We start from the raw sequence: 17,494 nt of genomic DNA, 5'->3' as shown, positions 1-17,494 counted from the left end.
AGGTTGTTTCCGTGTCTTGGCTATTGTAAATGGTGTTGCAATGAATACTGGGGTGCATGTATCTTTTTGAATTATGGTTTTCTCCAGATATATGCCCAGCACAAAAGATCCTGAATAGCCAAAGCAATCTCAAGAAAAAAAAACAAAGCTGGAGGAATCAGGCTTCCTGACTTTAGATTATAATACAAAGCTATAGTAATCAAAGCAGTATGGTACTGGCACAAAAATAGAAATAGATATCAATGGAACAGCATAGAAAGCCTAGAAATAAACCCACACATCTATGGTTAATTAATCTGTGACAAAGGAGACAAGAATATACAATGGTTGAAAGACTGTCTCTTCAGTAAGTGGTGCTGGGAAAACTGGACAGCGATATGCAAAAGAATGAAATTAGAACATTCTCTTATGCCATACACAAAAATAAACTCAAAATGGATTTAAGACCTAAATATAAGGCCAGATACCATAAAACTCTTAGAAGAAAACATAGGCAGAACATTCTTTGACATAAATCGCAGCAATATCTTTTTGAATTCACCTCCGAGAGTAATAAAAATAAAAATAAACAAATGGGACCTAATTAAACTGAAAAGCTTTTGCACAGCAAAGGAAACCATAAACAAAATAGAAAAAAAAAACCCACAGAATGGGAGAAAATATTTGCAACCAAAGCAACGGACAAGATTGAACTCCAAAATATACACACAGCTCATGCAGTTTGATATCAAAAAAACAAACCACCCAATAAAAAAGTGATGGGAGGGAGTGGGATGGACTGGGAGTTTAGAGCTAGCAGATGCAAACTATTGCATTTGGAGTGGATAAGCAATGAGATCCTGTATAACACAGGGAACTATATTTAGTCACTTGTGATGGAACATGATGGAGGATAGTGTGAAAAAAAGAAATGTATATATATAACTGGGTCACTTTGCTGTACAGCAAAAATTGACAGAACACTATAATCAACTATAATTAAATTTTAAAAAATTTTAAATGAGCAGAACATCTAAACATTTCTCTACACAAGACATAAAAATGGCTAAAAAGCACATGAAAATTTGCTCAATATAACTAATTATTAGAAAAATACAAATCATGAATTCCCATTGTGGTTCAGCAGAAACAAATCCAGCTAGTAACCATAAAGTTGTGCGTTTGATCCCTGGCCTGGCTCAGTGGGTTAAGCATCCAGTACTGCTGTGGCTGTGGTGTAGGCCGGCAGCTTGTAGCTCTGATTTGACCCCTAGTCTGGGAACCTCCGTATGCTGTGGGTGTGGCCCTAAGAAAACAAACAAAACAAATCAAAACTACAATAAGGTGGAATTTTCACTGTGGCACAGCAGGTTAAGGATCGAGCAGTGGTGTTGCCTTTGCAGTGGGGTGTCTTCAATCCCTGGCCCAGCACAGTGGGTTAAGGTTACAGCTACAGCTCAGATTGATCCCTGACCCCCGGAAACTTCCATATGCTGCAGGTGCGGCCAAAAAAGAAAAAAGAAAAAAACTGCAAGTATCACCTCAAACTGGTCAGAATGACTATCATCAAAAAAATCTGTAAATAATAGGAGTTCCTGTTGTGGCGTAGCAGAAACAAATCTGATTAGGAACCATGAGGTTGAGGGTTCGATCCCTGGCCTTGCTCAGTGGGTTAAGAATCTGGCGTTGCTGTGAGCTGTGGTGTAGGTCACAGATGCGGCTTGGATCCTGCGTTGCTGTGGCTGTGGTGTAGGTCAACAGCTGTAGCTCTGGTTCAGCCCCTAGCCTGGGAACTTTCATATGCCACAGGTGCGGCCCTAAAAACAAAAACAAAAACAAAAAAAAACCCCCAAAATCTACAAATAATAAATGCTGGAGAGGGTGTGGAGAGAAGGGAACTCTCCTACACTGTTGGTGGGAATGTAAATTGGTACAACTACTATGGAGAACAATATGGAGGTTCTTAAAAAAAAAAAAAATAGAACTACCACATGATCCAGCAATCCCACACTGTGTTTCTCTTATAAGGACTTTGTCATCAGGTTTAGGGCCCATTTGAATGATCCTGGATGGTCTCATATTAAGGTCCTTAATTATCTACATCTGCAAAGCCCCTTTGTCCAAATGAGGTTACATTCCTAGGATCTGAGGTTCAGGAAATGGACATGTCTTTTGAGAGGTCGCCATTCAACTCACTACACACGTTAACTTACGTATTAAAACAACGAAAAAAGAGGTTATCAAATTGGATTTTTATAATTCAGCTATGTACCCATTACAAATGATATTCCTAAAGATAAATCACATATAATGATGGAAAATCAGGGGAAATAAAAATATATACCAAGGAAACGCTAATCAAAAAAGTTGATATAGCAATATTAAAGCAGACAGCTTATAGCTTGTATTTTCACTTAACTTTTTTTATTATTATTATTATTTTTATTTTTTTGTCTTTTTGCCATTTCTTGGGCCTCTCCCGCGGCATATGGAGGCTCCCAGGCTAGGGGTCGAATCGGAGCTGTAGCCGCCGGCCTACACCAGAGCCACAGCAACGCGGGATCCGAGCCGTGTCTGCAACCTACAGCACAGCTCACGGCAACGCCGGATCATTAACCCACTGAGCAAGGGCAGGGACCGAACCTGCAACCTCATGGTTCCTAGTCGGATTCGCTAACTACTGTGCCACAACTGGAACTACTCACTTAACTTTTAATGTCACCTGATGAACAGAAGTTGGTGATCTGAGTTAATTATTTGTGTGGCATGAGATAGAGATCTTCTCCATTGTTTTGGATATGAACAACATTTTTTTTTCAGATTCATATACAGAATGACAGATAAGTGTGTCTGTTTCTGGGATCTCTATTCTACCCATCGTTCAAATTGTTTATCCCTGTCCCTCTACTGTTATCTTGATTGCTTTAGCTTCATAATAAGTTCTAATAACCCGTAGGACAAGTCTTTCCTCTCTACTTTTTTTCTCTAGAAAGTATTGACTTCTTTGGGCCTTTTATTCTTCTATATCAATTAAGAGACAATAGAGATCTAAATAACAAAATCTATTATATTCATGAACAGGAAGATAACATAAAAGATGCCAGTTCTTTCCAAAATGATTTATGACATTCCAATCATAATTCTAATGGGATGTTCCTGGAACTTGATAAGCTGATTCTAAAATACATGTTCTCTTTGATTCAGCAATTCCATTACTAGTAATATATCCTACACATACTACCAAATATAGGCAAAGCGACTGTACAAAGAAATTCACTGCAGCATTGTTGACACTAGAAAAAAAGATTAGAAACAATCTAACATCAACAAAGACAGAACTGATTAAATAAGTTATGGGACATCCATATGAAGAAATAAAAAAATTTTAAAGACCAAGCCAACTCCATATACATACAATATGTTGTGAAATCCAACATATATTTGTTTAGTGAAGAAGAAAAGAGCATAATAATTTATACTTTTACTTTTTGATTTTAATTCTTATCATCAATATCACTAATATTTCTTGAGCATTTTTTATGAGACAGACATTTTTCTAAGTGACAGTATATGGCTGAGTTGGTTTTACCCTAATGGGGTTTTGAGAGGTGGCATTAGTAGTCACCACTTATTGCCAGAGAGAAAGGCAGTGCGATGGAGGCAGCACACACTTTTACTTAACCTGGAGCCTGGAGTCCTGTGTTCAGGAAGACGGCATGTCTGCAGTGTGGGCAGTTCTACCCACCATTCCATTTGATGAGCACATGGTCAGAGGAGAAGGACCCATAAGGGAGATCAACGTTGAAACAGTAATTAAGACATTGACCTCGTGTCTCAAAGGAGAACAGGGCATGATGAAGGTCTATGACATAAGAAATTATTTATTTGAGGCCTTTTGGTTGCAAGTGGCAGAAACTAAATTCAAACTGCCTTAAGCAAAAAGATGAATTATCAGCTCACATTATCTGAAAAGTCCAAAAGAAGGCTGAACTTCAGGCCTGGTTGGATCCACTCAGAAAACATCACTGGGACTCTCTCTCCCTGCATGTCTTGGCTCAGCTTCCATCCAGGGAGAATTCAGTCTCAGGCAAGCTATCTTCCCAGGTGGCCCCTAGGCCCCCAGTAGATCCAGAATTTTGTCCTGTTTGTAAGAATTTTTTTTTTTTTTTGGTCTTTTGTCTTTTTAGGGCCGCACCCACGGCATTTGGAAGTTCTCAGGCTAGGGGTTGAATCAGAGCTACAGCTGCCGGCCTACACCAGAACCACAGCAACGCAGTATCCGAGCCACGTCTGCAACCTACACCAGAGCCAGCTGCAACCTACAGCTCACAGCAACACTGGATCCTTCTTGTTTATAAAAATTCTTACAAAAACCTTGGCTATGTTTGGGCCATCTGCCCATACCCTGGCACTGGGAATGGGGTTAGTTCCATACAGTTCGGCCATATAGACTGAAGTGGATGGTATCAAAGGAAAAATTAAGCTGTTTTCAATAGAATGGGTGTGAACAGACAGATGCTGAGCAGGCAAAACCTACAGTTGTCCACAACTGGGGCTTAACCCAGTTGGAACCCCAAGAATGGCTATTTTGGAAATGTAGAATTTAAGATGAGGCTTTAGAAAACCCTACCAAATATGAAAATATTTACCACTGTTCGGCACAAAGGTTCTTGGAGATGCTAAGCTGCCGTTTATTGCTTTACCCTTATGTAACAGTATTGACGTGTCCCCTAAATTGGGACGTGGGAGAGGACGAGCCATGATAGCCTTGTCTCTACTTTTTGCCCTTACCTTGTATCTATCTACGAGTAAAGAAAGAGTATCTTATTCTTGTTATATTCCTAGCATTTAGCCTGGTCTGTGGTAGGGAATAAATAAGTATTTGATAATCAAAGATAAACTGATGCAGGAGTTCCCATTGTGGCTTAGCAGATTAAGGACCCAACATTGCCTCTGTGAGGATGTGGATTCGATCTCTGGCCTAGCTCAGTGGGTTAAGGATCCAGTGTTGCCATAAGTTGCAGTGTAGGTCACAGATGCAGCTCAGATCCTGCATTGCCACGTCTGTGGCATAGGCCAGAGCTGCAGCTCTGATTCGACCCCTGGCCCAAGAACTTCCATATGCCTCAGGTGCAGCCATGAAAAAAAGGGGTGGAGGGTAAACTGATGAATAAAGTATAATTTATAAAAGTGTCTTTTGTTATTAGATCTTCTAAACCATATTCTTGCTATTGGCTGTGTTGTCTTCTCACTTCAATTACCATTCTTTTTTCTGGTTTTCCTGGCTCTTCCATCCCTTAACTTTGTATCCTGGTTCTGATAACCAATTCAGGCAATTCACATTTTGATGACTAATTTTTTTTTTTTTTCTTTTTAAGACCGTACCTGCAGCCTATGGAAGTTCCTAGGCTAGGGGTTGAATCAGAGCTGCAGTTGCAGGCCTACATTGTAGCCATGGCAACACCGGATCTGAGCCACAGCTTGTGGCAACAATGGACCCTTAACCCACGGAGCAAGGCCAGGGATCAAACCCGCACCCTCATGGAGACTATGTTAGGTTCTTAACCCACTGAGCCACCATGGGAACTCCTTGACTCTTTTCAACTCTGTGTTAGATTTCTCATTCTTCCATAGAAGTTGAACCCTCAATTTTTATACAGCCATATTGCTGCTCTGTTTTAAATGACATTTTCCAGCCTCCCTTGTCGTAACAGAGTTCCGGATGATAGGGGGTAAGCAGAGGTTTGTGGTCCCTTCCAGGAAACTTCTGTGGTTTCTAGCCCTCCACAAATGGCCCTTGACAATTCCCCTCATATGCATGTCACTCTTCCCATCGAGGGGTGGAGTGTGTCCACGACCACCCCTGCTTCAGGCTGGCCCTGCGACTGCTTTGAACAGTAGAATGCACAAGAGAGACATTTAGGGATTTCCAAGCTTAGGTCTTAAAGGATTGTAACTTTCATTTTCTTCCTCTTGGGACACCCATGCTTGGAATGATCCTTTTTGAATGCGACTTCCATGCTATGAGGGAGCCCAAGCAGCTGTGAGGAAAAGTCCCCATGAAGGAGAACTGAGGCTTCAGGCAGTGGCAGCTGTGAGCACCTAACTAATATTCAGTGCCAACCTGCCAGCCATGTAGTTGAGGTCCCATTGACCTGTCATTTGTTCCAGAATGCTGTCCAACACCAAGCGAAGCAGAAGAACTGTGCAGTCTACTCACAGAGTCATGATGTATAATAAATTATTGCTGTGTTAAGCCACTAGGTTTTGGGGTGGCTGGTTATGCTTCCACAGAAAAACGAAAACACATTCCTTAAAATATGAGTATTTGCTCTTTGCCTCTTCTTTTTGCCTTTTTCCTTCGTGTATACAGGAATATATATACACGATAAAAAGAGCTGAAGCCTTGTTAGATCGAGGTAATCTTAGGGACACCGGTCATGCAAGAGAAAGTAACTTGAACTGTCTCTATTTCATATAAGAAATATAGCTTCTATCTTGAATAAGCCACTGTTATTTTGGGTCTCTATGCAAGTTGAACCTAGTTCAAACTGTGTTGATTCATTGTCAGGCGTGATTCAAATGGTAACCTTTGCACATCCCCTCAGTTTTGTCAGTTTGCTTGTTCTTCCGTTTATTTTTAAATTAATTTCTGTTTTATCAAATATACGTATGTATACAGTTTTAAAATCCATGTATTTGGGGAGTTTCAGTTCCTGACAAGATGAAGGATCATCTTAGCCTCACTAATTCCTTCCTTCAAATCCTACCTCATAAATGCCACAAAAGCCAGAAGGAAATTATGTGAAACTAACATAACTACATGAGAAATCTCTGGTGTAACAGAGATGCTTAGGTCTTAGCGTGAGGGAGAAGTGGAAGCCCAGCACCAAACATCGGCTGAGCACCATGTTGGGATAGAGACCTTGAGACCTTGAGACATGCCTTTGGTTCTTTCACATTATCCCGAGCAGACTTTGCTCATCTCAACGCCACAGGGAAGCAGGAAAAACAACCGCCAGCCCTGTACTGTCAGGACTGCCACTGTAACACCAGAGCGGGCACCCAAGCCAAGATGGGTGGTTAAAAACCAGTTAACAATGGGTGCAGGTGGACTGGCCAGCTCCTTAGCCTTCCTTGCCTGCCCTGCTTTTGCCCTGGACCCCTCCTTCACAGACAACCTGAAAAAAGAGCAGAACTGAGATGGAAGTCTAAACCAGAAAGTCCTGGTCATTCTCTCTCTGCAACCCCTACGTCAAATTTACCAGGAAAGACAGCAACGAGGGCTTATGCTTTGGCTCTCTTTATAAGCCCAGGCATCTCGTACTTCTAGGATAAGATTTCTCAATCTTGGCTCTTTTGAAATACTGGGCAGATAAATTAATATTGTTAGAGGATGTTCTGTACATTATAGGGTTTTAAGGCACATCCCTGATCTCTATCCACCAGAAGCTAGCAGCAGTACTCTAATACTGCCCCCTGCCCCCTGTCCAGACTGTAGCAACCCAAAATATCTCCAGAAATTTCTAAGTGTTTCCCATTGGCGCAAAATCAGCCCTGGTTAAAACTTCTATTCTAGGAGAATCGGCATAGGCCCCCTGCATTGCAATGTGATAGCCTGGAATATGAACTCATAGGAAAAAATAATTAGACTTGTTGGGAGAGCCACTGAGATAAGAAAGCAAATAACAAATCAAGTATATTTTTAAAAAAATGAAGTGTCTTAAAGAACTAAGAAAGGATATTGCTATAAAGCCGAAGTCATACAAGAGCCCTCAGCAGAATTTCTGAGTATGAAAAAAAAAATTGAAAACAGATATTTAATAGGTTGATTTTTGAATATTAGATGGACTGTCAGAATAAATGTAGACTAAATCAAGGAAGTGGAAGATTAGTTGCAGAAAACAGCAGGATGGGTTATATAGTTGAAATATAAAAAGAAAAAGTTAAGAGACATGGAAAATAGAAATATAAGCATCAACATTCAAATACTATGAGTCCCAAAAGAAGAGGAAAAACATAATAAACATTTAAAGAAATAATATCAGGATTTCTCAGATTAGAAAGTTTTAAAACCCCAAAGTAAAAGTACAAGTATTCAGACAAATATGATCAATAAAGAAAAACATACTTAGGTAAATTTTTATACCATATAAGTGCATCAAAGATGAAAGGGAAAGTCTAAACAGTTCTAGAAATGAAGTAAATTGCCAACAAAGGAATGAGAATCAGACCATCACATTTCCCAAAAGCAATATCTGCAAGGAGATCACAGAGCAATATTTCCAGGGTTGAAGTAGAAGAACTTGGGATCTAAATTCCACATCCATCTAAATTATCATTTAAATGTAATGTCAAAATAATTTTTTTTAACCATACAAAGACCTTCTTTGAAAACTTTCTTAGAGGAAGTAATCCAGAAAGAAGCAAAAAATATCAGGGAGATGTGACCAAAACTGGAAAGGTAAATAAATAAATTGTGAATTTCACTGGTGTAATTATAATTCAGCAACCATTACAACAAAATAAGCAAAGAAAACTTTACACACTTGGCAGTCATGACTGATACTGATCAGATTGAATTTTTTTTTGGGGGGGTGCCTCACCAAGTTCCCAGGCCAGGAAGGGATCAAACCCAAGCTACAGCAGTAACTGGAGCCACAGTACTGATAAGGCCAAGTCTTTAACCACTAGGCCATCAGGGGACTCCTGAAATTTTTTTTTTGAAATTATGCATGCAATTTTATTCTTCTGATGGTTGCTCATAATTACTAAAATACAAAGTTTTTTTATTTTACCTTTGTTTTTTTTTTGTTTTGTTTTCTCCCTTTTTAGGGCTGCACCCATGGTTTATAGAAGTTCCCAGGCTAAGGGTACAAATGGAGCTACAACTGCTGGCCTATGTCACAGCCACAGCAACACAGGATTCTAGCTGCGTCTGTGACCTACACCATAGCTCATGGCAATGCCAGATCGCCAACCCACTGAGCAGGGCCAGAGATTAAACCCGTATCCTCATGGATATTAGTCGGATTTGTTTCTGCTGCACCACAGTGGGAACTCCCTAATTTTGCCCTTTGTAATGGCAAGTTACAGGGGGAAAAAAAGAAAGTATGATGAATAGAATACACGAAAAGAAGGCTGATATATGTATATATTGGCTACGCTCACAGCATGTGGAAGTTCCTGGTCCAGAGATCAAACCTGTGCCACAGCAGCAACCTGAGCCACTGCAGTGACAGTGCTGGATCTTTAACCCGCTAAGCCACATGGGAACTCCCAATTTTAAAAGAATTTAAATATGAGTAATCGCAATGAGTGGAAATTGATAAAACAATATAAAATATAGAGACATGGAGCAGTATTATTTACAAGAGGAACACTCAAAGAAAAAGGATACAAAAAGATTAAAAGTATAGGAATGAAGAAAGACAAACCAGAGAAATATGAGTTTTTTAATGTAGCATTTTAATCATCAGAACCGTTACATATATGACAAAGAAGGATGCTATATATTATGTAAAACATATTTCAGTAGACAGTGACCATACATATATATTCACCTAAGAATTCTCTGAAATATATATTTTTTAAATGACCATTGAGAGAAATAACCAAGTCAAGTATGGTTGGTAGTATGATACACACAGGTGTAAGCCTTTGTCATGTTCATGGAACAGAAAACAAGATCTCTGCATTTTACTGTATGTAAATTACTCCTTGTCTCATTTCAGGTCCTCCAAGAAGGAGGAGCCAAAACAAGATTAGACATGCAAGACATTTATTGGGGAGACACGCCCATAAAGAGGAAGGGGGACAGAACAGGAAAAGATGGGGAGAGGCTTCATGCTGAAATGCACATCTGCTACCTGAGAAAGGAGAAGGGTCAGCAGACAGGGCAGGAAGACTCAGACGTTGACATGGTTTCTAGGATGTTTCGGCAAGAGGGAGCCCTAAATCCCGCAAGAATGAACAGCCCTATTAGCCCCACTGTACCCAGCGACTGAACTATGCCTCAGCAGGCAAGAGCTCGATGGTGGGTTCAGCCGTGCCTGGCAGCCCTGCTTCCTGCAGCAGGTGCTCTTGAAGGAGAGAGATCTGAGCAGCACATCTCCATGTCCGGAACATGCCTAAATAAGGCTGTGAGAAAATACCCCAGTAATATTCCTCCACACGCGCCATAACTACCTGTAAAATAACAAGTGTCGTGCACAATAGCAGCCCAACCATAAAGTCTCCTGGAATAAATCAAACCAAGGCAAAGAGTTTTACCAAGGAACTCAATGAAAGGGCACACAAATTGTTTGAATAAATGGAGAGATTATACTATGTTTATATAGGGAATGATTAACATGCTGATTTAACCCCAAATGACTTTAATTTTAATCCAAGTCCAGTTAAATCCTTAAGGATTTAATAAATTTGATAAGTTTACTCTAAAATATATATGGAAAAATTAGCTCCATGAGAAGCCAAACCAATTTTGTAAAAGAAGAGAAGGGAGACTTTGCTTACAGGGTATAAAGAACTGTTACAAACCCATAGTAATAAAAATGGACTGGCTGGGGAGTTCCCTGGTGGCCTAGTGGGTTAAGGATCCCATGTTGTCACTGCAGTGGCTCAGGTCCCTGGCCCCGGAACTTCCGCATACCACGGATGTGCTCACCCCCCCCAAAAAAAATAAAAAGAATTCACTAGTATATGAAAGGAAGAGACTAGAGAATTCATGTAGGAAATGGAATGTGATTGTGGCGGTACCAAAAACCAGTGGGCAGACTATGGATCACGTAGCAGTTGTTGCTATGGACTGCGTTGTGTCTCCTGCATTCCCCACAAATTCATTCGTTTTGGTTCTAACCCTCCATGTGACTGTATGTGGAGACAGGGCCGTTACAAGGTAATTAAGGTTAAATGAGATACAAGTGTGGGGCCCTAATCCTGTAGGAGCCTGGCCTTAGAAGAAGAGAAAGAGAGGTCTCTCCATCTCTCTGGGAGTGCACACCCAAGGCCATGTGAGGACACAGAGAGAAGGCAGAGCCACTTGCAAGCTAGAAAGGCAACTGTCCCATGAAATCAAATCGGCCAGAACCTTGATTTTGAACTCAAAGCCCCAGAACTATGAGAAAATGAAAATCTTTTGTTTACGTCATCCAGTCTGAGTTCCCATCATGGCACAGCGGGTTAAGAACCCAGCGTAGCGCCTGTGAGGATGCAGGCTCCATCTCTGGCCTCCCTGAGTGGGTTAAGTATCTGGTATTGCCGCAAGCTGTGGTGTAGGTCATGGATGTGTAGCTGCATCTGGCATTGCTGTGGGTGTGGTGTAGGCCGGCAGCTGAAGCTCCGATTTGACCCCTAGCCCGGGAACTTTCATATGTCTCAGATGCAGCCTTGAAAACAAACAAATGAACAAACCACCCAGTCTGTGGTATTTTGTTATGGCAGCCTGAACTAAGGCAATAGTTTTGGTAAAAAAAAAACCCAAAAAAACAAAACAAAGCAAAACAAAAACCAAAAAAAATCCCAGTTACCTACATTAAAATACACACACACACAAAGATTAAATGTGTGGATGGAATGGTAAAAAGATTAAATTAATGAAAGAGAAATGGAAGCTTTCTTTGTAATTTTGGAGAAAGAAAGATTTTCTAAATAAGACCCTCAAAGCATAAACCATAGTGTGGAAAAAAAAAGTGGAAGTGACATTCCATCAATTTTACCAAATTCTCTTCCTTAGAAGTGAATCAGTAGGTCCAGCTCACACTCAAGAGGAGAGAATTACACGAGTGTCAATACCAGAGGTGGGGATTTAAAGACTGCCTCACACAGGCTAGGACTAAGCAATTCACAAAGGACACAATGCAACAATCTAATAAATGCAAGAGAAGGTGCCAAACCTCCTTAGTACAAGATAAAACAGCAATTATTCACCAATTTTTACTCCACATTTGGCTAAAGTACTCTTTAAGTAATAACGTTGTTTCCCACAAGAAAGGGCATGCATGCACTTTTGCATACTGGTGGTAGAGGTGTGACTTGTTAAACTTTTAAGGAAAGCAGTCCATCCAGGTCATTCAAATATTAAATGACCTAGCATTCCCCTTCATGGCAATCTATTTGATAAAAAGAAAAGCACCAGGATTTAAGAACATATGTGCATGTGTAAAAATGGTCTATTGTAACATTAGGCATGATGGCAAAAAATAACAACCAAAAAACCGGTACTGGAAACAAATCAAATAGCCTTCAATAAAGGAAACATTGGAGAAATTATGGTACAACTATACTGTGAAACGCCCTTTGCTGTTTTTTTGTTTTTGTTTTTGTTTTTGTTTTGCTTTTTAGGGCCGCATCCATGGCATGTGGAGGTTCCCAGGCTAGGGGTCTAATCAGAGCTACAGCTGCCAGCCTACACCATAGCTCGTGACAACGCCGGATCCTTAACCCACTGAGCAAGGCCAGGGATGGAACCTGAAACCTCATGGTTCCTAGTCAGGTTCATTTCTGCTGCAGCATGACGGGCACTCCTGAAATGTTCTTATCCAATTAATTTATGTCTGAGCATGGAGAAAGATATGGAATCACATATACTACATTATTAATAATATTAATATTACCATAATAGGATTAAAGAAGGGAAGGGAGATTATTAATTTTTAATACATGCTTGTATATAATTTGAGTTTTATAGCAAACATATTACTTTCATTAAACAAAGGCAAAAATTTTTGTTAAAAAGATAAATTTACTTTTCCAGGTGAATTAAAATGACATGGGAATTTCTTTTGCAATTGCCTTAAATGTGTAAATCATTTTCTCCCAGTCATTTATGCATTTTAAAAGCATGTGTAGTCCCTGAGCATGACCTGTCTACTATATGTAGGAGCAGCAGCTACCAAGAGTAAAGCATTTCATTGTGGTAAATCAGTTCTTCTCATGAACGACAAGGGAGAGGGAGAGTTGGCAGGACCGGGGACATGGGTCTTCTCTGCACCCGTCAAACCAAACCAAGGAACTGAGTTTTGAAGATTCCATCTTGAGAAATGGGGGGAGTGCAAAGCTTTGTGTCGTTCCTCAACGAATATTATTTCTCACAAGTGAACTGTTGATGGGAATCAAACAGGAGGGTATTGGAGGTCATGTGCTCCAGCAAGGCAAGGACCTGGAGCGAAGGTATTCATGGACAAGATGTATGTTTTGTTAGTTGAGCAGAGCGCCCGTCCCACCACACAGCGTGAAGTTATGCAAGGCTGATCCTCTTTTAAATGGTATAGCAGACACCACTGGCTGCCTACCCATTCCTCTCCTTCTTCCTTGGTAACTGAACACAGATTTGGTTCATGGACTTGATGTCTGTGTATTTTCAGAGGAAGATGGAGAGTTTTATTTCATCTTAGCCTATCTTGCCTTTTGTCTATTATTGGCTAAGGAATGGACAGGCAAATCAATCGCTTGATGGGACAGGAAGAAAAAATCTGCAAAAAAGCTTGTAAGAAAGTTTTCCTACTTTAAAGAAAGGACAAAGGAAGAGAGATTCTCTTTTCTCTTTCCAGTCTTGGCAAGGTGTTGTTTATCTTGTAATTCTCTTGATTAGCAATTCATTCCTTTTTCCTTTCCTTTCTTCCTTCCTTCCTTCTTTGTTCTGACTTGCTCTCCCCTCTCTGAACATCTTTTTGCAAATGCACATTAATCTTTCTTTGGCCACACCCACAGCGCATGAAAATTCTTGGACCAGGGATTGAACCTGCACCATATTTGTGGCTTGTGCCACAGATGCAGCAACGCCAAATCCCTAACTTGCCTGCACCGCAAGGGAACTTCCCAAATGCGCATTTATTGACTCCCTCATAAGACAACTCCCTGAGATAATGTTTCTTAAAATGGGTCTAAGAACTTTCTTCAGCATGTTATGTGGGGCATTTATTTTTAAAGAGCAACCATGGGGTGATAAACCAAAATTTTTTAATTTTTAAATTTTTTTTTACTATAAAGGAAGGAGAATACAGGACAGGGATAGAATAGGAAATCATTCTTTTTTTTTTTTTTGCTTTTTAGGGCTGCACCTGCAGCATATGGAAGTTCCCAGACTAGGGGTCGAATTGGAGCTACAGCTGCCAGCCTAGGCCACAGCCACAGCAACTTGGGATCTGAGCCACATCTGTGACCTACACCACAGCTCACAGCAACGCTGGATCCCCTACCCACTGAGCAAGGCCAGGGATGGAACCTGCATCCTCATGGATACTACTAGTCAGATTCGTTTCCTCTGTGCTATGATGGGAACTCCTAAAATTGTTTTACAGATTTGATCTTCATATTTGGCTTTGGAAACATTCAAATGATTTATGTTTTTTTTGTTTGTTTGTTTGTTTGTTTTTAATGAAAGCAAAGTGGGAAAAAAAATTTAAATGAAATGAATGATTCAACTTTCAGTTTCATCTGTGCTTTAAAAAGCTTGGAAATCATCTGTTCCATTGTTACAATAAGAAAATGCTGGACAAACTGAAGAGCAATGACTTTTTGGACTCATCATAGAATTGAGATTGCAGGGTAAAGCACCACCCCCAACGTATGAAGAGATATGAAGACCTGGAGCATCATAACTGAGATCTTCTTACCTGGAGCAGAAAACACTGGACCCATGAACTGATGGGCATTTACATATTAAAGCTCATGAATTGTTAGAGACTGAGTGTGGACTAGTTTGAGTGAGAAGTCCATGGGGATCTCAGTCTTAAGGAGGCCTGAGTTTCATAGGCTTTACCTCCAATAACCACAGCAGATTCTCAGGGTAAAGAGCTGAGAAAGATCCCTCATAGCTCTGGCTATGGGGAGGAAATGATGAATAATTGTGAAATATGCCTTGAGCTTGTTCCATAACAAATGCAAAAGACTAGCAGAGCCTTGTTTCAGAGCCCTGGGAGAAGGGTATTACTCCTGTTTCAGCTACCTCTAGCTTTTCTGCCTTGCCTAAAGAGAGAGGAGGTGGGAAAATAAGCTGTAGAAGAATAAGCAGTTGTGAAAACCACAGTCTAGAGACACAGGCCCACTGAGATTTAGTTGGAATATTATGGAAGGCTCCCTCCCTCACATCCTACCACCACTATACAGGGATCCAGTATAATAATGGATCAGAGCTGAAAAAGCTGCAAGGTGCTGACCATGCATGAGGAATACTTAAAGGAAGCCAGAAGTTGAAAGGGGAAACAAACAAGAACACTGAGGGAAACTGAAGAGTCCATTGTAATTCTTACCCTTGTTCCTCTCTAGATAAGACATCTTTTTGCCTTTGGCTTTGTTCAAGATTTTCTCCTTGTCTCTGGTTTTCTGCATTTTGAGTATGATAGGCCTCGGTATAGCAGGGTGGTTTTGTTTGTTTGTTTGGTTTTTGGTGTTTTTTCTGCTTGGTGTTTTCTGAGCATTGAATCTATAGATTGCCTTGGGTAATATGGTCATTTTGACAATATTGATTCTTCCAATCCAAGAGTGTGGTATATCTTTTCATCTGTGTGTTTTCTGAGCCTCCTGGGTCTGTGATTTGGTGTCTGTTATTAATTTTGGAAAGTTCTTGGCCATTATTACTTCAGGTATTTCTTTTGACCTGTTCTCTCTTTTCTTTCTGATATTCCAAAAGCACGTATATTATGTTTTAAAATTGTCCAGCAGTTCTTGGACATTTCTGTTCCTCTTTTTTCATTCTTTTATCTCTTCGCATTTCAGCTCGGAAAGTTTCTATCTTCAAGCTCACTGATTCTTTCCTAAGCTCCTCAGCTGTATCAAGTCTTTTTTTTTTTTTTTTCTTTTTAAGGCTACACCTGTGGCCTGTGGAAGTTCCAAGGCTAGGGGTCAAATTGGAGCTACAGCTGTTGGCCACAGCCAAAGCCGCAGCAACACAGGATCTGAGCCATGTCTGCAACCTAAACCACAGCTTATGGCAATGCTGGATCCTTAACTCACTGAGCAAGTCCAGGGTTTGAACCCACATCCTCATGGATCCTAGTCGGGTTTGTTAACCTCTGAGCTATGAAGGGAACTCCCTGTGTCAAGTCTATTAATGAGTCCATCAAAAGTATCTCATTTTTGTTACAGTTTCTAATTTCTAGCATTTCTTTTTGATCTTTTATTAGAATTTTCATGTCTCTGCTTCTTAAATTACCTGCCTATTTTTTTTTTTTTGTCTTCTATCATTTGAGGGCCACAGCCATGGCATATGGAGGTTCCCAGGCTAGGGGTCCAATCGGAGCTGTAGCTGCTGGTCTACGCCACAGCCACAGCAATGCCAGATCTGAGCCACATCTGCAACCTACACCACATATTACAGCAACACTGGATCCTTAACCCACTGAGTGAGGCCAGGGATCGAACCTACAACCTCATGGTTCCTAGTTGGATTTGTTTCCACTGCACCACAGTGGGAACTCCTCTTTTTTTAAATTATAGTTGATTTACAATGTTGTGCCAATTTCCATTGTAGAGCAAAGTGATCCAGTCATACACACACACACACACACACACATACATATATATATACACACACACATATATACATACATATATATAAACACATTTTTTTCTCATATTATCTTTAATCATGTTCTATCCCAAGAGATTATATATAGCTCCCTGTGCTATACAGTAGAATCTCATTGCTTATCTAATAAGCAATAGTTTATAAGCAATGTAATAGTTTGCATCTAATCACCCCAATGTGAAGCAGAATAGTGTTATTTGAAGGTAGATTTAGATCTGTTAGAAATATGTATTGAAAACTCTGATAACCACTAAAATTTTTTGAAGTATAATTTACTAAGAGAGGATATAAAATGCTCAATTAAAACCAAAGAAGGCAGAAAAAAAAAGTTTCCGGCAGTGACTAGAAAATAGTTACAAACATGGTTGACATTAACCCAAATATTCAACAACCATTTTAAATATGACCATTTAAAAATATAAATTAGGAGTTCCCTTTGTGAATCAGCAGTACTGAATCTGAGTAGTATCCATGAGGATTCAGGTTCAATCTCTGTCCTTGATCAGTGAATTAAGGATCCAGCACTGCCATGAGCTGTGGGTGTAAGCTGAAGACACAGTTTGGATCCTGAGCTTCTGTGGCTGTGGCATAGGTTGGTAGCTGCAGTTCTGATTCGACCCCTAGCCTGGAACTTCCATATGCCACAGGTGTGGCCATAAAAACCAAACCAAACCAAAACAAACCAAAAGAAAACAAAATTAAAAGACAGAGATTGTCACGGTAGATTTAAAAAACTAGTCTCAGGAGTTCCTGTTGTGGCTCAGTGGTAACAAATCCAACTAGTATCCATGAGGATGCAGGTTTGATCCCTGGCCCCACTCAGTGGGTTAAGGATCCAGCATTGCCATGAATTGTGGTGTAGGTCGTGGACTCAGCTTGGATCTGGCATTGCTGTGGCTGTGGTGTAGGCTGGCAGTTGCAGCTCTGATTTGACCTCTAGCCTGGGAACTTCCATATGCCTCAGGTATGGCCCTTAAAGAAAAAAAC

The sequence above is a fragment of the Sus scrofa genome, chromosome 5, assembly GCF_054392235.1.
Source record: "Sus scrofa isolate SSC_HxYL_T2T_F1_AM1 chromosome 5, Sscrofa_HxYL_maternal_Yorkshire_Landrace_v2.0, whole genome shotgun sequence".
In the NCBI taxonomy this organism is placed as follows: Eukaryota; Metazoa; Chordata; class Mammalia; order Artiodactyla; family Suidae; genus Sus; species Sus scrofa.
The sequence above is the reverse complement of the archived record's forward strand: the minus strand, read 5'-3'. Positions refer to the sequence as shown.